At 35.0% G+C, this 23,877-nt stretch overlaps 1 protein-coding gene and 1 long non-coding RNA gene across 2 annotated transcripts in view; both read left to right on the top strand.

The window, feature by feature from the left end:
- Positions 1-2,378: 2,378 nt before the first annotated feature.
- Positions 2,379-3,241, top strand: LOC106086829 (uncharacterized). Its single transcript, XR_001221175.2, has 3 exons — positions 2,379-2,453; positions 2,579-2,868; positions 2,935-3,241. It is a non-coding gene; the product is annotated as an uncharacterized LOC106086829 (long non-coding RNA).
- Positions 3,242-14,862: 11,621 nt separating this feature from the next.
- Positions 14,863-23,877, top strand: part of LOC106086837 (calcium/manganese antiporter SLC30A10) — an 88,868-nt gene continuing 79,853 nt past the window's right edge. The window contains exon 1 of the mRNA XM_013251648.2: positions 14,863-15,294. The gene's annotated coding sequence lies outside the window, so the exon portion shown is untranslated. The remainder of the gene's footprint in view (positions 15,295-23,877) is intronic.

Below are 23,877 nucleotides of genomic sequence, written 5' to 3'. Positions count from 1 at the left end.
TTAAAAAATTAATTGGATATTTCAAATCATTCAAACTTTTTTTTGGATCACTTTAAAGCTTAATTGAACTTTTGAAAGAATTTAATCATTTAATTGGATCAAAAAAAAAATTGATTGGAATTTTCAAAAATTTTCAATTAATTTAATTAAAAAGAATATGCAATTTTTTTAATTGAAAAATTTTTCAATCGCCTTTTTCAAAAACTATGATTGACATTTTCATTTTTGTAATTGGAGCAATTTCAATCAATAAATTAATTAGATCAATTAATTTCGTGATTCAATCCGATTTTAATTTTTTTTCTGTGTAGACACATACCTTAACTTCTTGTACATACTTAAAATCCTACAATATGTATAATACTTAATACTTAAGACCAAACCAAATACAAAACACATGTGGCCTATTTCCACACAGGTACCAGCATTTGACGAAACATAACAACAATAAATGCGCCATTTAAAGGGCCAAGATTTTAAATCGAGAGATGGTTCTATATGGCACCTATAACCAAATCTGGACCAAACTAAACAAGGATATAATAATCATCCTATTTTATTATAACTCCACTACTATATCCGTAGTTATATCTTAATAGGGGTTGGTCTCGATCATATTTTATTCGGGTCCCGAGAACTCATATACAAGTAACATTTTCAGACAATAAATCTGCTTTTATGGGATTAAGACCCTAAATTGGATGATCGGTCTATGTGACAGCTATATAGTCTGATCTGACTCATATTTGGGTCGGATATCGGGAAGCTTAAAACAACTCACTATTTCAAATTTCAACGAAATCGTGTAATAAATAAAGCTTTAATGAGCTTCAGACCCTTAGTCGGCATATCGGTCTCTACAACAGCTATAACTAAATATAGTCCGATCTCTACCATATCTGAGTCAGATGGCGAGTGACTTAAAACAACTCACTGATTAAAATTTCAGTGAAATTGGGTAATAAATGCAGCTTTTATGGGTTCCAGACCCTTAAATGGCAGATCGGTCTATATCGCAGCTATATCTATATATAGTTCGATCTGAAATATATTTGAGCGGATGTCGGGAGGCTTAAAATAACTCACTGCTTAAAATTTCAACGAAATCGGGCAATAAATAAAGCTTTTTATGAGCTTCTTTTGTCGGCAGATCGGCCTATATGACAGCTATATCTAAATGTAGTCCGATCTGAACCTGATTTCGGTACGGCATTGGGAGGCCTTAAGTTTGTCACTGTTTCAAATTTCAACGAAATCGGGTAATCTATTAAGCTTTTATGGGCTATAAACCTTTTATCGGCAGACCGGCCTATATGACAGCTGTATCTAAATATACAATAGTTCGATCTGAACAATATTTAGGTCGGATGTTGGGAGTCCTAATACTATTCATTGTTTCAAATTTCAGCGAAATCGGATAAAAAATAAAGCTTTTATGGGCTTCAGACCCTTTATCGGGAGATCGGTCTATACGGCAGCTTTATCCAAATGTAGTCGAATCTAAACGATATTTAAGTCAGATGTCGGGAGGCTTAAAATAACTAACTATTTAAAATTTCGGCGAAATTGAGTAATAAAGCTTTTATGGGCTTAAGACCCTTTATTACTAAATATACTCCCTATCCTATGGTGGTGGTATAATAAACAATACATTTTAATCTATACTTCTACATAAGTGTACCTTCATATGCTCATTCTACAATCTTACCCTGCAACCATTTTTCATAATTTTGGAAGAGCGTTCGTCCCAGCGTTTAGTATGAGTAGCGAAACACTCTTCTGGGATATCATTGGATAATCCATTGCATGTGCGAAAGTTTTAGCAACTTTTCGCGACGATTCACTTACAACTCATTGCGTTTTAATCGTCCGCATGAGTCGCGAAAAACTGTTCTGGGATATCATTGTGCAATCTATTGCGTGTGCGGAAGTTTTACCAACACTTCGTGACGATTATTACGCAAGTCATTGCATTATAATCTTACAGAAGATTTGTTTATAAACGGCCTGAGTTAACTTTTCGTGATAGCTTTTATTTTCATACTTAAGGACTTGTATTGAATTATGTTATTCGATGTTTTGATTTTAGTGAACAACTTTCACAACACCAAACAGAATTCTCACTTGACTTATAAGACGATTGGTACTTAGTATGACGAATATGACGAGTAAAACCAAATTTTTTACGTTCTTTGTTTCATTTATATGAACAAACTAATGGATTTTTATATTTTCCAAGCGAGTAACATGCAACTCTTACAAAATAATATTTAATAAATATTGCAAAGCACTTATTTTTTACACTTCCAGGCGAGTAATACACAACTCTTCTAGAAAAGTATTTTATTAATCTTCCAAAACAGTCATATTTTATTCCGAGACGAGCTCGTCCGTGATCATTTCCATCTTGAAGATACGCGGGAGATAATTTGGCGGTCAAAAATGTTTGCAGGGTAAGTTGATTTAATTAACATCACAATCAATACAATCATAACATTACAATATCTAAAAATGCACATCGATAATAAATATCTGGGGAAGTTTTAAAACGGTGGCTTCATTTCTTCGAACGCTATAGTATTTTCAACAAAAGGAAGGACTTGGCTCAATCAAAAAAATGTCAAGAAGATCAACAAAATATGCACAGAGATCGATATTTGGAATTCATACAGACATAATGATGACCTTATCGTCCTACCGCATGCGTGCCGAAATTTATGACAATCCGCCTTCCTTCTGTTTAGCCGGGGGACAACTTCTGCAGTATTTTCTCTAAGGCTGAAACTAATATAACGATGATCAGAGAAGCTGTGGTCAAACAACACCTCCCAGTCACATATCCTTCGGCTAATGTTCTCCAACACAAAGGTAACATCTTGTACCTCCTTTTTTACAATATGCAAGATTGCAACCTCTAATATATTCGATAAGCAGCTCACCCCTTTCGTTAATATCCGTGCTTCCCCATTGATCTGCATTGGCATCACTTCTCACAATGAGGCTCTTTTCCCTGCAGACGCGGCTTCAACCAGTAACCTAAGGCTTGAAGGCGGCATTTCTGAATCATGTGTCATATATAGAGAAGCAAACCACTAATGAGAATTATTTACTTCAAGGCTGGCTACTACTAAATATTCAGTGCTAAGCAGCGGAAGAAGAAAAAACATTAGGGCTACACTCCAAAAAGAAATGACTCAATGGTTGAGCTTAAATAAACTATTTTCGAAAAAAGTTGTACTTCATATAACGCTTTTTAGTTAATGATCTAAATGATCTAAAATATAGTTACATCAAATGAACCTCGTTATGGTTCAACGTTAAATAAATGGAACTAAATTATTCTTTATTCAGTGCATATGATGAACAATCGTGAAAGATATTTTGAACTGAAATCAATACAATTGATGGAATAAAATATTTGAAATATTTACTATGTGATAATACATCTGAACCAACTTACGAACTTTTTGCAAAATCTCAGCTTTTATACCGTTTAATTTTAACCAAACGCATGAAATAATTCATTTAATTGAACATGTATTATTTATTCTCATTTTAATCTTTAGTTTAATTTTATTAATATTTTATTTTATATAATGTTGAAAAAGAACCGCATGTGTGTTCAGTATAGACACGTAGTTTTATTTTCAATCTAATACGTACCATCAAAGGACGTACATACGCATGTAATTAATAGTATAAATCCTTTGCGAAAACATTTGTGCTAAAATATTCCATCCCATTGTATATCGGATTTCAATTTTAAAAGCTCCTGCAAACAAACTTAAATATAGACCAGTAATACAACAGAATAATTTTTGTTTTTTTATACCCACCTCCGAAGAAAGGGGGTATATTCATTCACATTCATATCCATTTCCGACCCTATAAAGTATATATATTCTTGATCAGCGTAAAAATCTAAGACGATCTAGAGATGTCCGTCCGTCTGTCTGTTCCAATCACGCTACAGTCTTCAAAAATAGAGATATTGAGCTGAAACTTTGGGCAGAATATTTTTTTTTGTCCATAAGCAGGTTAAGTTCGAAGATGAGCTATATCGGACTACATCTTGATATAGCCCCCATATAGACCGATCCGCCCTTCGACATCCTTCGTTAATTTGGCCCAGATCGGTCCAGATTTGGTTATAGCTGTAATATAGACCGATCCTACGATTTAAGGTCTTAGGCCCATGAAAGCCACATTTATTATCAGATTTTGCTGAAATTTGGGACAGTGAGTTGTCTTAGGCCCTTCGACATCTCTCTTCCCTTGATTTAAGGTTTGTGCCCATAAAAGGCGCATTTATTGTCCGATGTTGCCGAAATTTGGGACAGTGAGTTAAGTGCAGCCCCTTGATATTCTTTTGCGTTATGGCACAGATCGGTCCAGAATTGGATGTAGCTGCTATATTGACCGATCTCTCGGTTTTAGGTTTTGGAGCCATAAAAAGCGCATTTATTGTCCGATGTTGCTGAAATTTGGGACTGAGAGTTAAGTTAAGCACCTCCACATATTTCTGCAATTTGGTCTAGATCGATCAAGATTTGTATATGTCTGCCATATTGACCGATATCTCGATTTAAAGTCTTGGCCCCAAAAAAGGCGCATTTATAATCCGATTTAACTGAAATTTGACACATTGACATATGTTAGGCTCTTCGACATCCATGTTGAATATGGTTCAGATCGGTTTATTTTTAGATATAGCTACTAAAAAGACCAATATTCTGCTATACACAATTGAACAATGACTTTTCTTATTAGTAGTTGGTACAAATCGGATCATATTTCGATATAACTGATATGGGACAAAGGTATGCAATTTTCACCGGGTTTTGATGAAAGGTGTTTTACACATATACCCGAGGTGGTGGGTATGCAAAGTTCGGCCCGGCTGAACTTAACTCCTTTTTACTTATTTTTTTTTTTTTTTTTGCTAATGCTTTTCCCAAACTTCAGGCCGTGTCACGCTGTATCTTCGAACTATTGTGAGTAGTAACAACGAGAGCTTATTTCTGCAATACCACTGCAGCATATGCATATATTCTTGCTGTAATTGTATTCTGAGACGAGAAAGAAAAACTTTATTTGAACAGAAAGAAGAGATGGATATCGTGACGCACCAAATTTACCTTGCTCATTTTGTTTCACATTTTTGCACTTTTCTCTTGTTAGCCTTCACGACGCTTCTTTGAAAATGCGTACATCAGACTGAGCGTTGTAATACTGTTTGTGCGAGACGTGAATGGTTTGCATGGTTTTCAGCTGTTTCATGTGTGTGTTGCTGACGCCTTTTCGTCGGCGGCACATATAGCTGCGTATTGCTCTCAATGGTTGATTGGTCGGGAATTATTATCGCTTATGCAAAGACAATTTGTTATTTTCAGCTGTGTTAGTATGACCATCACTGGTTTATAACCCTGCGACGCCCAGGTAAACAGAGGAAAATATAAAAGGCGACCTTTGTATTATAATAAGAGTTTGTGTCAGCAATAAACCTTTAGAGGTATCCAATGTCATTTTATTTAGGGTTTCTAGCATGAATCCATAGTCCTGTACAAAGTGAAGTCATAAATCAAACGTTCTTTTTTTGTTTTAATAAAAATCACCTTTATAATTTCATTAAAGCTAGGTATGGTATTACTGAGAAGTCAATGGATTTAATCATCTCTGTTACAAAATCTGTCAACCTAAGTTTATTTTTAACAAAATTTTAAGCTACAACTTGTAATTGAATTAAATTTATTTAATAATAGCTAAATTAAGGAAATTCGTAAACTATTTTGAATGAATATTTATTTATTTATTGAAGAATATAGGTTTGTAGCAAGCGTTGAACTCAACATAACAACATGTTTATATTGAGCAAATAAAAACTTTGTTGGCTATAGGAATATTCAACTTGTTGAGAAGAAACTTGGCTGAGTAAAATGACTTCCAAAATCCAAGTTTATGAACTCTTTGCCAATAATTACAGATGAGTAAAACTTATTAAAAATTAAAAATTTTTCCTTGTTTTAATCAAAATTTAACAGAATTAGATATGCCTCGTCTTCTGAGACCACCAGGAGTTCATCCTCGCAAGATTCGTTCGATCTTATCATAATGTGTTTACTTACGCATTCAGTGGCAGTTGAGAAAGCAGTGAAACCGGTCTTCCTCAAGACTGGACACGATATGGACGATTCCTAATTAGATGTTTCACTATCTGTTGCTGTCGACGTACCTTTTGAGTTCCGTCCTTCCCCGCTGGCGCACACTTGAGCCTTATCTAACCGGATTATATTTCTTTTTGAACCAAAAAACAAAAAGCCCATCACAATCGAATGAAATTTTGTCTAAGTAGGGCCCAAATCATTGAAAAAATTCAGAAAACTTACAAAATTTTTGTACATTTCTAACATAAAAAGGATTAATCGATTAACCATCCTAAATTATCCGATTATTTGTTTATTTGAAAATGTGTCATTTCCATTTGTTTGATTATTTGAAAGGCCGCTAATAATCGTTTAATCGAATAACGATTGATCGAGTGTACACCCTACCGCCAGACTTATGAGATGTGGTCGATAGTTCTTCAGACAAGTGTTCAGCAACAACTGCTGAGTCATATCGTAATTCTCCAACCCCAGCGTTGGATACAACTCCTACAGACTTGTTGAGGTTTGCGAGATAGCCGTAATTTAGAACGAATACTTCATGTCTCCGATCTCCGTTAACGTCATCCATTCTACTAATTTTCCAGTGGGTGGTTGAAAAATTGGATAACAGTCTCTTAGTCTCCCAAGTATGGATTCAGGATCTGAGGGAATCCTTGGTATCCAAGCGTGCAGCTCTGTTCTTTTCCCTTGTACCATCATCACTAAGCTGTCCTTAGCGACATTAGCAAAGATTCTTAGAAGCATATTACTATTGTTTGTCTCAGTCCTTTTGTGCATGGGATGCCCTCCAGCTAATCGCAGCCTTTTTGCTGACCGTTTCCGCTGCCTAAGTTTCCGTTTTGGGGTGACATAGGCAGCGAATCTCCGAACCCAATGAAAAGAGCCTCTCTCCTTATCGGTGAGAGCTTTAGGATCATTCGCACCAAGCCTCTCAATAACCTGAGATCTATACGCCTTCTATTATTCCAATCTCTTAAAGAGCAAAGAAGGCCGATGGCCTAGGCAAAATATGGGCATGCAAAGATAAACTAGGTTCGGGCTTGTCCTCATGACTCGTGCCAGGTCTCAGTAGCAGACAACATACTACGGCCTGATACCACCATCAACGGGGTAGACTTAGACCAGCTTTGGAGGTCTAAGTCTACCCCGGCCTCTAGATCTGGCGCTCCATTGAAAACAAACGCAGATAATCCACCGCCTTATGGATGACACTATCGCAGCTACCACTGTGTTAATATTTCCGAAAATAACTTCATACCTATTACGAGTTACAGAATATGCTTGCGGAGCGAAGTAAAACAAATAAAAGTTCGGCCGGACCGAATTTTGGGTACCCACCACAATGGGTTCCGCTAAAAACGTACACTTATTAACTGAGTTTGTATTTGAATTATTATGGTCTCAGAAGTCATATCGAGTTATCGGAACTTACAGGGGCCTATATCACCATAATGACCGATTCGGATCAAACTTGCCACTGATGTTGGAAGTCATAACATGGGAGTTTGAGCAAAATTTCAGCCAAATCAGGTAAACACTTGGGCATCTAAGGGCTGAAGAAGTCAAAACCGGGGATCGGTTTATATGGGGGCTATATTTGTTTATAGACCGATTCAAATCATACTTGGCACGAATGTTATAACTCAAGTATTTGTTTAAAATTTCATACAAATCGGATGAAAATTCAGGCTTCTAACGGCTCAAAAAGACAAATCCGGGGATTGGTTTATATAGGGGTTATATTTGCTTTTAGACCGATTCAAATCATACTTGGCATGGATGTTAAAAGTCATAGCAAAATCGAATGAGAAATGAGAATTGAGGCTTCTAGAGGCTCAAGAAGGCAAATCGGGGGACCGGTTTATATGGCGGCTATATCCAAATCTGAATCCATATGGCCTATTTTCAATCCCCAACGACCTACATCAATAAAAAGTATCTATATAAGCGTCTAGCTTTACGCTTTCGACCGCTATCGTGATTTTGACAGACGGACGGACGGACATGAGTATTTAGACTCAGAATGTCGAGACGATCCAGAATATATACTTTACGTGGTCGCAGATCAATATTACGATGTGTTACAAGCGGAATGACTAGAATAGTATACCCCCATCCTATGGTGGTGGGTATAAAAACGTCCGCTCTACTCAACGGTTTAAACAAGACTGCTAAAACGGATGCGGCTTTAGACCTAATTTAAAATATTTAAGTACCTCTTTGAACTGAACCAAACGAGAGGACTGATTATCGTTTAATCTTTTTAATATTCTGAAGAATATTATGAGATGCAGGTGTGAACAGGTATGGCATACGAATTGGAGATGTCTTATCATTGTGGATTATAATATTCTTATTGAATAAGAAAAGTGATCGCAAGGGGCTTTATTTAGGGGAGCTGTATCCGATTCTAGACCCATGATCCCAAAATCAGCTGTTTTCCCTTTATAAAACTAGCTGATTTGATAAATTGGCTAACGAACTGAGTGGCAAAAAGTAAATGAATTTGGCAGTTCATCAATATGCTTCGGGATATTGAAATGCCATAGTTTCGTGCATTACCGAAATAACGTTATAAGCTGTGTGTTAATTGGTGATTTTGACCGTAGTTAGCTTGATTTTATTCATAACATCATTAACATAATTTCACATAGAATATTTCACTGAAATTGCATAAGAAAGTCAAATCGCAATAGTTCTTTAAAAAGGGCTATACTCGCATATCAAATTTTTAAACAATTTAGCCCCCCAAAACGCATAATTTAATTCGACTTCAAGTAAATATTCAATTCATTCAAGTAGTTCGATTTAAAAAACTTTTTTAGTTCATATTCAGAAATTGGGCGAATTTATGAATATTTGCATATGGCAACACTGATCTTTTTTGTCACTAACTCTGAAAAATGAGATTGAAATTTAGTGAATATTATGCTCTTTTTTGTTCCTTCCTTCCTCCTTTTGTTCCTCTTCTATTGTTACCGAGGTATCGATGTTAATTGGTGTGTGTGTGTGTGTTTGTTTTTTTTTTATCAGGGAGATGGAGAGTTCATGCGGGCACACAATGGCTTAGTTTGCTAAAAAATTAGATAAAAATCCAATGTGCTGTTTTATTTTCAAAGTGTGCAATAGTGTTTTGTAGGAATTTAATCGCTGTCTGGCTGTTCAATTTGTGATTCAGCCGGTATTAATTTGGATTGCTGTTCATCAAAGCACGCTAATGTCATCGTGTGAAGTAGATTAAAAATTGGAGTATGTTAAATCGACAGCTTTGGGTGATTAAAGTGTTACTGATATTATTAAATTGTTACTGTTGGTGTAAAGAATGTGGGGTAGTTACACTGATAGAAAAAATGATACCAAATGATATTGATAGTGAAGCAACCCCTTATGGTAATAAAACAATACCGCGTGGTATGTATAAAATATAAAACGCCAAGTACCGTTTGGTATTGGATTTATTACCTCTGCTTGATATTGCCTTTAATACTAACTCACTTTAGTACCAAATCATTCTCGTTATCACTTGAACATTCCACCCCTGGACAGTTAAACCAATTACCATTGAAAATTATTTCAAATTCATTTTATTTTGTTAATTTAGGTTATAATAATCAGAAGTAAAATTTGTATGAGCACAAAAACATACGATAATGGTCATTCACCACACAAGATGCTTTATCAAGTTTGATCATAAAGATATAGTCGTAAGAATTTCATAAAAAACATATTAAATTACATTTTATTATTAAAGCAAACATTTTTTAAGGCGACAACATAAATTTTTCTCCGGCTGGTAAAGAATTAATACCTAATGGTGTTAAATTTTATTGTTAATAATGTGAACAAAATTACACCATCAGGTTTTACCTCATTTTTTGTTCCAGCTCGATCCCTTCAAAAACCCAAAAACTTGCAAATTTTCAAATCCGTTAATTCGTCTTCGAAGAAATGAGAGCCTAGAGTGCAATCCTTCTGCTAGCCCTGCCAGCAAGGGCTGCCAAAAGCTCACGAGCAAGCTGGACGCAGACGTATTCTTAGCTTCTATGAAAATCGTTACTTGGGTCCTTTAGTCAATCAGCTTGTTTTTACAATCAGACAGCGACCTGTCAGACTGAATCGACTTCTTTCCATTCCAGCGAACGACAGCACAACGATCGACTCCTTCAGAGGTAGGTATGAAAAATACAGAGTGGTCTTGTAGAGATTTTTATTGACTTTCAAACAATCAACATTTTGGGAATCGGTTAAGCCGTTTCCTAGAAAAACGACCAATTTAATCCGTAGTAGGTACTTAAAAAATAGCTGACACATAATTTTCAAATATCTAGAGGTAGGTATGAAAAGTACAGTGTGGTTAAAATTATTTTTCTTCAGTACAAAATTTTTGTTGAAATTATAATGACATTTTTCCTAAAGACAAAATTTCAGCGTAATATTTTTAAAGACAAAACTTCATCACAATTTTTCGTAAAGATAAAATTTTTATAAATCAGCATAAAATTTTCTTCAGCCCGGGCCGGAGCCCCTTCGAAATAATTTTTTTTTAACAAAATTTCATTACAATGTTTTCTAAAGACATAATTTCAATAAAAAAAATTTTAATGGCTATATTTTAGTGATATTTTTCTAAAGACTATATTTCGGAGAAAATTCCAATGAAATATTTTCTAACGGCAAAATGTTGCTCAGGTCCGGAAAGAAAGAAAGTTTTCGATAAATTTCAATAAAATCTTTTCAAGCAAAAACATTTTCCTAATATTTTTCTATAGACAATTTTCAATAAATATTTTTAAGACAAAATTTTAACCCAATACGTTTGACCCTCGATTCCCCTGTCCAATTTAAATGGAATTTCATATATTCATAATTTAGAGAATTTATATTGACGTAGTCATTTTTTAAAAATTTTGATAAAGAAAATTTGTAAAAATATAAACATAGCAACTGCTGGCTTATCGCCATGAATTTATATTTTTTATATAGAAACCATCAAATGCAACAAGTCACTAAAATGAATTCCAGAAATCTCACTCCTAAGAATTTTGAGAAAATTTTTGTTGGATTTTTTTATATTTCCGCCCTTCGACAAGCAAATTTCCTTCAAAACATGACCTTAATCACGTAAAAAATTGTTATTAACTAGTTTTAGTCGAACACTTTACTTCAATTCACACTTCATTAGGATACGTCTTTTGGGTATTTTGCTACCCACTCGTGTTTAATCGGTTAATGACATTTTCTTTAAAGACCGAATCACCCAGATTAATTAACATTTTAAAATAATTAATTTAAAATTAACCATTTCGTTTTTTTCTTGGAATCGCATAATTCACAATACAGTGTTTCAGGCAATTGTCAATTGCAAGCAGCATTGATTCCAGTAGATATATATTAGTTCTGTAGGCCATGATCGTAGTGTTGGACACAGTGAAATATTTTTTACAAAATTTTAAAATTTACTTTTTGAATTGTTGATTTTTCACCCAAAAAAATCGTTTTACAATGAAAAGATCTTAATACCCACCTTAAGTAAGAAAATGTGTTAAAATAATATTAGTCGGCAGACTTTTATCTATGCAAAATGCAAATTTGCACATGAACATTCCATTAAGGAACTGGAGCAAACCTCTCACAAATCAATGAGTGCTGTCCGATTCAATTTTAAGCTCAATGACAAGGGACCTCCTTATTATAGCCGAGTTTGAACGGCGTGCCAGTATTAGGAGGGGATAACCAGCGCTGAAAAATTTGCCGATGTTCCTGCCAGGATTTTTGTTATCTATGAGAGCAAGTTGGGGGCCACCGTAGCGCAGAGGCTAGCATGTCCGGCTATGACGCTGAACGCCTAGGTTCGAATCCTGGCGAGACCATCACAAAAATTTTCATCGGTGGTTTTCCCCTCCTAAAACTGGCAACATTTGTGAGGCGCTATGCCATGTAAAACTTCTCTTCAAAGATGTGTCGCACTGCGGCACGCCGTTCGGACTCGATCATAAAAATGAGGCTTCTTATCATTGAGCTTAAAACTTGAATCGGACTGCACTTATTGATTTGTGAGAAGTATGGGCCTGTTCCTTAGTGGAATGATAAATTTGCAAATTTGCATTTGTATGAGAGCATGTTTTATATTACACTTAGAGTTGTCCCTAGGTCATTTGACATTAATTATTTATTTATTTCATTTACCGAGTAAAAATTAGTGCGCAAAGAAGGAAAAAAGTTTACAACTGCAATAACGTGGCAATCTCTTCGAATTTCTGATTTCTAGTTCCACCACCTTTCTTATTTAACTCCAATAAATCGGGAAAATTTTAGGACTTATAAAGACATGATGCAAATTATAGCCATATACGGCAATAGTTGTATGCAATTTTTTACCGGACATATTTTCCATCAAAAACGGATTGTAGATAGATTTTAATCATGTAAGCAGAACGTAGATGGCTCGTCGTAAAAATCGGTCAAAATTTATTTCTTTGAAATATTTAACATTTACAGTTGCTCAATTTGTTTGCGTAAAATTTTATAGAATTAAAAGTCATTTAAAACCAATTGACCGACACAAACTAAAACCTGTTGAAATCGTTGAACTAGTTTGAGAGAAAATTAAAATGAGCCCAAAAGAAAAATTTCATCAAAATACTGAAGCTGGTTCCCCAAAATGATCACTATAAAACTAACATATTCGAAAAGAAAACAACCACATTTTGAGTGCTTTAAAATATTAGGATCGGCCTATAAATAGTGTGTTGACAAGCAGTACAAAATTTAGCCTGACTTTAACTAAATGTCACCGCCGATGGGCCAGTTCCTGTCACAGTAACTGAAGAATTTTGTCAATTTTCGATTTTAAAAAAATGTGGGGTGCCTACCCCAGGACTCATTGATATGAGATAAGTATCCCCGCTGTTTCTTAATGGAATGCTCATAGACAAATTTGCAATGAGAAGGAGATTTCAGTGGTTGGGAAATCTTGTCTTCTTTCTTGCGCATTGAATCTTCAATCAATGGTTATGTGTTTTTCTAACAATTAGAGCTAGTAAGCTGGTGCATATGACTTATCAGCATGTTATCTTCGGTTCTAAATAATTCAGGTGGAAACCCTGCCTTGTATTCTTAATCCTGGCTTTCCCTTATTTTCTGTTCTTGAAATATAATCAGCACAGTTTTTATATCAGTAACTCATTCTTTCAGTTTCGAGCAGCATTTGCCTGCAGCGAAAACAGTCTGATGTTCCATTTTTGTTAAAATATTTTTCTGCTCTGCTCGAGCATGTGATATTACTTTCTGTATCCACTAGACTTTCTTTATGTACGTCAATTAGAATCAGAGCGCGCTCTAATCGGCATGTAGTCCGATATGTACCGTACTTTTTTTTATAGACATGTGTCTACATAGATATTTGAAAAAATAAGAGTTCGATTTAGTAGAGAGAATTGTCTGTATATTCAAAATTAAATTTTTCATATTAGAATTTTCGTATGTATCAAACGATGTGCACAACTTTCAGAGTTGCCACATTTGAAAAAAATATATGTGAATACATATTATGTACTGAGGTACCGGCTGTCTGAGGCTATTTCGACTATTTGAAAATCTCGATATTGTCGAAAAAATTCAAGACGATACATGTAGCTGGGAATCGGGAACAAGCTTGCTACTTAAAAAGAGACTGCCAGGAAGTTTAATGATTATAGTAAAACTATAATCATTAAAAGTGAATCTTTAAATATTTTAGTAAATACAACTTCCATATATACAGAAGGTATACTTTTTTCCCATATTCAAATTTAAGAGTGATGGTTCTAATAACCCCTTTTACCGATTGTGTAGCATATTTTCAAACCGTTTGCGATCATCCCCAATCACCTCTTGACCCAGCATAACCTGATAGCCCTGTCTATTCACAATCACCATTGATTGTGACTGTCTAACTGTCGAGGAGTGCGTAAATAGAACTCAATAAAGACTATCCTATATATGCCTGCACCCATTTTGGTCACTTCCGTGCAGAAGAAGAGTCCAGCGAAGATCGGTTGTTGTTCTCTTGTCGTCCAGTATTGACTCTTTGAAATCTTCCTACAGTATCTATATATATATATATATCTATATATATATATATATATATATATATATATAACATATATAACATATATATATCCATATGGCGAATTTCGGTGCTGCCAATAATTGTGTAGAGCTTATACAGATATTGGCAGCACTTTATAGTCTAAAGTTCAGTCTTTATCTACAACATTCAACATTGATAGACCTACCTGTTGTCTAACATCATATCCACGATATACTGGCCAGGTACTGTTTTTCTAATATTATGCCTGTTTTAATCAGTGATGAGTAGAGTGATATCTGTATTTACATTTCCATCATCCATTTGTTGTTATTTTGGTATTCGGTACCATGATTGTTGTTGTTATTGCTATTAGCGTTTGAGCTATTTTATTTAGTAGTTCACAAAAGAAAACAACAACAACCACGACGAAAATATACCACAATAAACTCATAAAAGCAAACACACACAAACAACAACAATTCATATCACATGTGTGTGGAAAACAGAAAACCGAAACGAGCCCCGGCTACAATAGCCAACAACAACTACAGCCAATGAACGAAAATGACAGTTAAGTGGGGAATTTCGGATTTCTTATACGAGTCGTGTGCGATTTTTTTTGGCTCTGAAACGTCATTCGTGTTTCAGAGCGCTTCTAAAGCGGTAGTATTGTAGTACCTCCGTTTTAAAACTTGGTTAACTTTATATGCAAACAAAATATAAATATCGAAATCGAAAATAAAAAAAACTAAATTGTATTAACAAGTGGTTGATGGGTGATGTGAATGAAAACGTTATTTAAATGAATGTTTGTTTGAAAAATCTAAACTAATAAACGCAAATGATCGAATTAAACAAAAAATACCTAAAAAATAAGGCCTTTATGTGTTTCGCAAACTACAAATATTAGAACAAGTGTTTTCAAATCATAAATTGGAAAAATGTTTACTTTTGAACAATACAAAATTTAAAAAAAAAAAATGACTTTAAACTGACTCAACCTAGTGTAATTGCAAGAAAAAAAAACTTAAACTTAACTCAACGTTTATAATAAAGGTAAATACTAATTTTAAAATCACACAATGAGACCAATTGGTTTCCCAGTAAATCTCATGCCTTGCTCTTGTTGGCGGTATTGTATTCAGCATATCACCGGAAATGCAATGCTGCCAATTGATTTTTTTTTATTTTTCTGATTAAATGATAATCATATGTAAGAGAATGTTTACTTACAAACGTATTTATGCGTATTTATGTATTCATGTGCATGTACGTACATACATATGTATTGTTAGTGTATGTTTAGCTCTGCTGTTGTATGGCGGCAGACTTTGGCGTAAAAATTATAGAAAAATTACAGAATGCGACCCAATGAGATCAATTATGTGTGAACTGACATCGGTGATCGATGGACAGAGAGTGCTGCTCTTAAGTGCTGGACGCCTATTGTAGATCAAAATGATACATCAAAATTGTAAAGAAAGTGTTTTTGATATCTAAGTGGAAAACCAGATTTAAATTGTATTGGTCAAGCAATGAATGATGTGCCGGAACAGATAAAAGAGCGAAGCGAATGACCTAAAAAAAAAATAAAAAATATCCATTGAAAAAAATTCTCGATCATTGAGCTCGTCTCGAAAAAAAAACAAAAAAATCATTAAAAGTGATCTTCGTCCGGTGCGCAGCTCTAACGAATAGTTCGTTACCATATAAAATGCATTGATATTAGGGATTTCTTTTACCTGCCCTTTTCCTTTCCCGGGAAATAGGGAAATTATTTTCTAAACTCAAAACTTCAATGTTTTTTTTTGACAAAATTTCAATAATTTTTTTTTCTTAAATTTAATGCATTTTTTTCTAATGCTATTTTCAATGAAATCTTTCTTAATAATGTTTCAAAGAAATTTTTAAAGACCAAATTTTATTGATATATTTCTTAAAATTTTCTAAAGTCAAAATTTCAATATAATTTCTCTAAAGACAACATTTCAATGATATTTTTTTTGTAAGACGTGTGTTAAAGACAAAATTTTAATGATTTTTTTTAACACAAAATTAGAATGAAAGTTTGATTTGATTAATATTTTTTTTTAATCTCAATGACATCTCTGTGAAAAAATTATTGAAAGTTTCTTTAAGGACAACACATCAACAACCTTTTCTCTAAAAACAATATTTCGATAAAGGTTTCCCTAAGAAAAATTACCCTAAAAGTTTGACTGTTTTACTTTTGCTGTTTTCAATTCAAGCTCGGGGTCTACTATAAAAATAACATTTATAAAAAAAATTTTTCAACATAATTTTGTTTTCCTGTTAGGGCGAAGATCATTAAGTTTTGCAATTTTTTGTTTGTTTCTCTTCATCGGTATTTGGGAAATGTCATATTTACAAGGGCATTTCGTAGATCCACTATCATAAAATGGCGGTATATTAATTTCGACATTTCGTTTATAACACCCCAAAATATCGAGTTAGGTTATAGTGACACTTTTAAATCAGACTCAGACAATTTTTGTTCATTGTGATACCAAAGGGGAAAGGAAAACCAAAACTTCTGGTTGAAAACCGAGCCACGACCTTCGCACAGGTACTCAGAGGTCTCTACGAACTCAGCTATCGGGCTTGATGTAAGCCGATGGAAATTACAAATAAACCGATAATTCGGTTGAACCTTCTGAGCACCTGAAAGCCTTAATTTTTATCCGATTAGCTGAAATAAATTAAAGCCCTCCAAAACACGCACTAGATAATGTCTACATAAGTCAATAAGTAGATATTGCCCCCATATGAAGCGATCGCGCTTTTGATGTCTTAGGCCCTAGAGGCTTCAATTCTTATTAGATTTGTTTAAAATGTAGTATGTAATGTGAACTTTTTACTTTAATCACCTTCACCATATACCACGAAGATAAGTCTACAGGTAGCTGTAAACAAAACTGTTGTTATACCCTCAAATATAGGGTGGGGTTTACTCACTTCGTCATTCCGTTTGTAACACCTAGAAATATCCATCTAAGACCCCATAAAGTATATATATTACTGATCGTTATAATATTTTAAGTCGATCTAGCCATGTCCGTCCGTCCGTCTGTCGAAAGCATGCTTACTTTCGAATTTTGCATAAATACTTATTGTTAATGTAGGTCGGTTGGGATTGCAAATAGTCCAAATCGGTGTACGTTTAGATATATCTTCCATATTTTTTTTATTGGTACCAGACAAACCAAGATAAAAATCTTTTATATGGCGATACCGGTTAAAAGAATGGATTACAATAGTGTTTTAGGAATTATATTTTAGTCACATAAAAAAACCATGGAGATTTCTTGTTATGTTCTTTCATTATCCTTTTTATACCCACCACCATAGGATGGGGGTATACTAATCTAATCATTCCGTTTGTAGCACCTCGAAATATTGATCAAGGACCCCATCAAGTACATATATTCTTGGTCGTTTCGACATTCTGATTCGAACTAGCCATGTCCGTCCATCCGTCCGTCTGTCGAAATCACGATAGCGGTCGAACGCGTAAAGCTAGCCGCTTGCACAGATACCTAATATTGATGTAGGCCGTTGGGTATTGCAAATGGGCCATATCGGCCCATTCAGATTTCGATGTAGCTCCCATATAAACCGATCTCCCGATTTGACTTCTTGAGCCCCTGGAAGCTTCAATTTTCATCCGATTTAGCTGAAATTTTATGTTATGCGTCTCAACAACTGTGGCAAGTACCGTTCAAATCGGTCTATAACCAAATATAGCTCCCATATTTTAGCAGGTGGTGGTGGGTTCCCAAGATTCGGCCCGGCCGAACTAAGCACGCTTTTACTTGTTTAGTTTTTGCCTATAAACAGAAACCGTCCAAAGAACTTGATAACTTCAATCCATGTCCGAATCTTATATACCCTCCACGGTATATAAGATTTGGCCCAGCCTAATTTAACCGCTTTTACTTGTTATACCCTCCACCATAGGATGGTGTTATACTAATTGCGCCATTCTGCTTGCAATAATTCGAAATATTGATCTGAGACCCAGCAAATTATGTATATTCCTGTTCATCTTGACTTTCTAAGTGGATTCTGTGCGAAAGCACGTCTGTCCGTCTGCGAAAGCATGCTAACATTCGAGGGAATAAATTTAGGCGCTTGAAATTTTACACAAATACTTCCTATTGGTGTAGGTACATTGGGGTTGTAAATGGGTCATATCGGCTCAAGTTTTGATGTAGCTGCCATATAAACTGATCTTGGATCATGAATTATTGAGCCTATAGAGGTCGCAATTCTTATCCAATTTGGCTGAAAGTTTGTAGAACGACTTCTCCTATGACCGTTACGTGCCAAATATGGTCTGAAACGATCCATAACCCGATATATCTCCCGTGTAATCGATCTCTCTATTTTACTTCTTGCGCCCTATAGGCCGCAATTCTTGTCCGATTTGGCTGATATTTTATGCTATGCTATAAGTATGGTCCGAATGTAGCTCCAATAGCATAGAAATTCTTATCCATTAACATTTGTAGAGATACGGACCAAAGAACTTGATAATGCGATCCACTAAAAATCAGATCTTAGCATATAATGCTACAGAATTAGGCCCTGAAAACGGGTTTCAGCCTTGCATTAACGTATTTCAAAATCTCTCTGTACAAAGACTTATCACCAAATATTCTTCCAGTTACAGGTCCCTACCAAATGCAATTGCTTTTGCACGTCTTTAAATATATATATATATATATATATATATATATATATATATATATATATATATATATATATATATATATATATATATATATATATATATATATATATATATATATATATATATATATATATATATATATATATATATATTTGTGTTTGTTTGTTAGTTTGTTTATGGATTTGTAAATTTGTTTGTTCCGTATAGGCTCAAAAACGGCTGAAAAATTTTTTCTTTCAAATTTTCACAGGTTGTGGGGAGTGATCCGGAAGGAGTGGAGTTCAAGAGTAGACTACAGACGGACAGACACACGTATTACAGACGGACAGACACACTATTACAGACGGACAGACACACGTACATCGTTAAATCGTCTTAGAATTTTCGACGGTCCGAAATATATATATCGGAAATTGATATTTCGATGTGTTACAAACGGAATAACTAAACGAATATACCTCCTATCCTACGGTGGTGGGTATAAAAAAGGAGGTCCCTTATCATTGACCTTAAACTTGTATCGTACAGCACTCATTGTGTGAGAGAATAAAAATCACACCCATTTTTTTGGATATTTTCGACTTGCCTTAAAGCAATACATTGTTAGCAAAATTGTTCCATTGCTTCACTTTGCTATGGAAAATTTTTTAATTGACCGATATGACCCATTTACTAGCGCCAAACCAACCTACACTAATAGAATGTAAAAATGCAAATTTGCCTATGAACATTCCATTAAGGAACAGGGGCAAACTTCTCACATATCAATGAGTGCAGTCCGATTCAAGTTTAAGCTCGATACTAAGGGACCACCTCCTCCTCTGCAGTGCGACACCTCTTTTGAGGAGAAGTTTTTACATGGCATAGTACCTCACGAATGTGGCCAGCATTATGAGGGAATAACCACCGATAACAATTTTATTATGGTCTCGCTAGGATTTGAACCCAGGCGTTCAGCGTAATAGGCGGACATGTTAACCTCTGCGCTACGGTGACCTCCACTAATAGAATGTATTTGTGCAAAATTTCAAGCGCCTAGCTTTTGTCCTTCGAAAGTTTCGACAGACGGATGGACGTGGCTAAATCAGCTTAGAATGTCAAGGCGATAAATACTTTGTTGGGCCTCAGACTAATATTGCGATGTGTTTCAAACGGAATGGCAAAAAATTATACTCACTTCCGATGAAAATGACGTACAAATTCAGATTTAAGATTTACGAAGTAGGTAAATTAAAACTATTGTAGTAATGAATAATAAGCGATTTATATGAAACATTGTAATTTTTGGGTTAGTATTATGAAATGCGGCATTGATCAGTTTCGATTTTGTTTGGTTGCAATTGTGTCAATACTTTCTTTCGATTGTTGTTACTATCAAATGCTTTGGAAGAAATGCATTCAAGTTTTAAATGTTTTCCAACAGTAATGAGACTAAATTCATTGTTTTAACGCGCAAAAACAAAATGTTGCCACAAGTATAATTGCATTCGTCTTAGTCATTAAAAATAAGTAAAAATCGTTTTTGTTCTCAAAAAAAAAAAACATAAATAAATAAATAAAATTTCTTAACATCATCACTTTTAGAGCTGACATGAGGAGTGATCGATAGCATTCACCATGTTTTGAGAATATTAAGTATATCCGTTTCCCCATTAAAGCAGTTTGGTTGCCTGGAAACCTTTCACACGATTCGTAAGAGGAAAGTTGAATGTCCTACCCTCAGGACATTTTCGTTAAACATTTTAATTTGGTTTATAGTCATCTTTTTTTCCTTGAGGTTAATGCTTTGGTAATTTGTAATATTCAGATTTATTTTATTTTTGATTTTCTTGTCGTCGTCTGACCATTTTCAATAGCAAATAAAAATGACGAAACCTATAGAGTCGCGTTTTTTGATGATTTTGCAGTTGGCCAGTTAAAAGAATTTGTGTTTTGCATATTAAATTGTTTTTTTTTTCTTTTGTTTGCTACTTTTTCTGTTTGGCGTTGATTTTTAAAATTGTAAAATTGCTGTGTGAATTCGTTCATTGCATTGCATTTTAGCGACATTTTTCTAAGGTCCCTGGCCCATTTTATTTTTACATCAACTTGGCTATCATGCTAAAAATCCCAAAACATTGCACTTTTGTTTTTTGAACTAGTGGTTTCTTATTATTTTTTCAAGTCGACAAGGGGAATTTTAAATCTTCATGGAATAATTTTAGTAATGGCCAGTACGGTCAGTTTTTTTTTTCACATGTGAGTTCAAAGAAACATTTTTGTCCGTAAATGTCCAAGGTCATGTGAAGGTTAATCGCTGTCCCCATAAACTGATTGATTGTTGGTCGCCCCCTCAACGAACGATGAGCAACATGATTGTCGTTGTTTGAATAGTTAATTAGTGTAATCACTAAAATTTCAAATTTACATAAAAAGTTGGTTTTAATTGTGATTTTTTATGGAACTGTAAAAGATTTCAATAGTGAATAGATGTCTACTTGAACACGAAAAACTGTTGAGGCTGATGAAGTTTTGATTTTAAAAGTTTTGGATGCGATATGGAATATAAAATACAATTTAAAATATTTACAAAAAAAATGATTCGAAAATTGAATGAAGGAAATTTCTTTAAGCGCTTTAAACTTGTAGGTTGCTTTTTCATATTCCAACAACCAAAGTTTGTCTGTTTTGTAGAGCAGACGAGTTTGCAAGACTAACGGCCGTTACAAGACTAACGGCCGCTAGTTCAAGAATTATATAGGGGGAGGTTGCCAAACACCTAGACTTCTGATCCATATAACGACACAGTTTTCACTCTTCCTACCTCGATATACCATATAATATATTTATCAATACTTTTCTAATGCTGATATCAAAATTGGTGTAGTTCGTTTTGTTTATGGCGGTTACAAGGTAAATCAACAGTCTCAACAGTGTATTACTTAACCTGCACAGATAAAAATTATTTTGAACAAGTAAAAGCGTTCTAAGTTCGGCCGGGCCGAATCTTATATACCCTCCACCATGGATCGCATTTGTCGAGTTCTTTTCTCGGCATATCTTCTTAAGCAAAACAAGTAAAAGCGTGCTAAGTTCGGCCGGGCCGAATCTTATATACCCTCCACCATGGATCGCATTTGTCGAGTTTTTTTCCCGGCATCTCTTCTAAGGCAAAAAAGGACATAAGACAAGAGTTGCTCTGTTATTAAAACGATATCAAGATATGGTCCGGTTCGGACCACAATTAAATTATATGTTGGAGACCTGTGTAAAATTTCAGCCAATTCGTATTAGAATTGCGTCCATTGGGGCTCACGAAGTACAATTGAGAGATCGATTTATATGGGACGTATGTTAATGGTCATGAGAGAATCCATCGTACAAAATTTCAGGCAAATCGGATAATAATTGCGACCTCTAGAGGCTCAAGAAGTCAAGATCCCAGATCGGTTTATATGGCAGCTATATCAGGTTATGAACCGACTTGTACTTTATTTGACATAGTTGTTGAAAGTAACAATAAAAAACGTCTTGCGAAATTTCAGCCAAATCGGATAGAAATTGAGCACTCTAGAAGCTCAAGACGTCAAGTCCCCAGATCTGTTTATATGACAGGTATATCAGTTATGAACCGATTTGAACCATATTTGGCACAGTTGTTGGATATCATAACAAAATACTACGTGCCAAAATTCATTCCAATCGGATAAGAATTGCGCACTCTAGAGGCTCAAGAAGTCAAGACCCAAGATCGGTTTATATGACAGCTATATAAGATTATGGACCGATTTGAACCATACTTGGCACAGTTGTTGGATATCGTAACAAAACACGTCGTGCAAAATTTCATTCCAATCGGATAAGAATTGCGCACTCTAGAGGCTCAAGAAGTCAAGACCCCTGACCGGTTTATATGGCAGCTATATCAGGTTATGAACCGATTTGAACCATATTTGGCACAGTTGTTGGATATAATAACAAAACACGTTGTGCAAAATTACATTCCAATCGGATAAGAATTGCGCACTCTAGAGGCTCAAGACCCAAGATCGGTTTATATGGCAGCTATATCAGGTTATGGACCGATGTGAACCATACTTGGCACAGTTCTTGAGTATCATAACAAAACACGTTGTGCAAAATTTCATCCCAATCGGATAAGAATTGCGCACTCTAGAGGCTCAAGAAATCAAGACCCAAGATCGGTTTATATGGCAGCTATATCAAAACATGGACCGATATGGCCCATTTACAATACCAACTGACCTACACTAATAAGAAGTATTTGTGCAAAATTTCAAGCGGCTAGCTTAACTCCTTCGAAAGTTAGCGTGCTTTCGACAGACAGACGGACGGACGGACGGACGGACGGACGGACGGACGGACGGACGGACGGACAGACGGACGGACATGGCTAGATCGACATAAAATTTCACGACGATCAAGAATATATATACTTTATGGGGTCTCAGACGAATATTTCGAGTAGTTACAATCAGAATGACGAAATTAGTATACCTCCCATCTTATGGTGGAGGGTATAAAAAGGATAAAAGAAAAGATTTGCTCTGCTATTAGAGCGATATCAAGATATGTTGACCTGTGTAAAATGTCAGCCAATTCGAATAAGAATTGCGCCCTTTGGAGGCTCAAGAAGTAAATAGAGAGATCGATTTATATGGGAGCTGTATCAAGCTATAGACCGATTCAGACCGTACTATACACGTATGTTGATGATCATGAGAGGATCCCTCGTACAAAATTTCAGCAAATCGAATAATAATTGCAACCTTTAGAGGCTCAAGAAGTCAAGATCGGTTTATATGGCAGCTATAACAAGTTATTAACGGATTTGAACCCTTTTTGGCACAGTTGTAGAAAGTAAGAAGGAAATACGTAATGCAAAATTTCATCCAAATCGGATAGGAAGTCAAGTCCCCAGATCG

The sequence above is a fragment of the Stomoxys calcitrans genome, chromosome 1 (assembly GCF_963082655.1).
Source record: "Stomoxys calcitrans chromosome 1, idStoCalc2.1, whole genome shotgun sequence".
Classification (NCBI taxonomy): domain Eukaryota; kingdom Metazoa; phylum Arthropoda; class Insecta; order Diptera; family Muscidae; genus Stomoxys; species Stomoxys calcitrans.
Note: the sequence above shows the minus strand (reverse complement) of the source record. Positions and strands in the feature narration are given on the sequence as shown.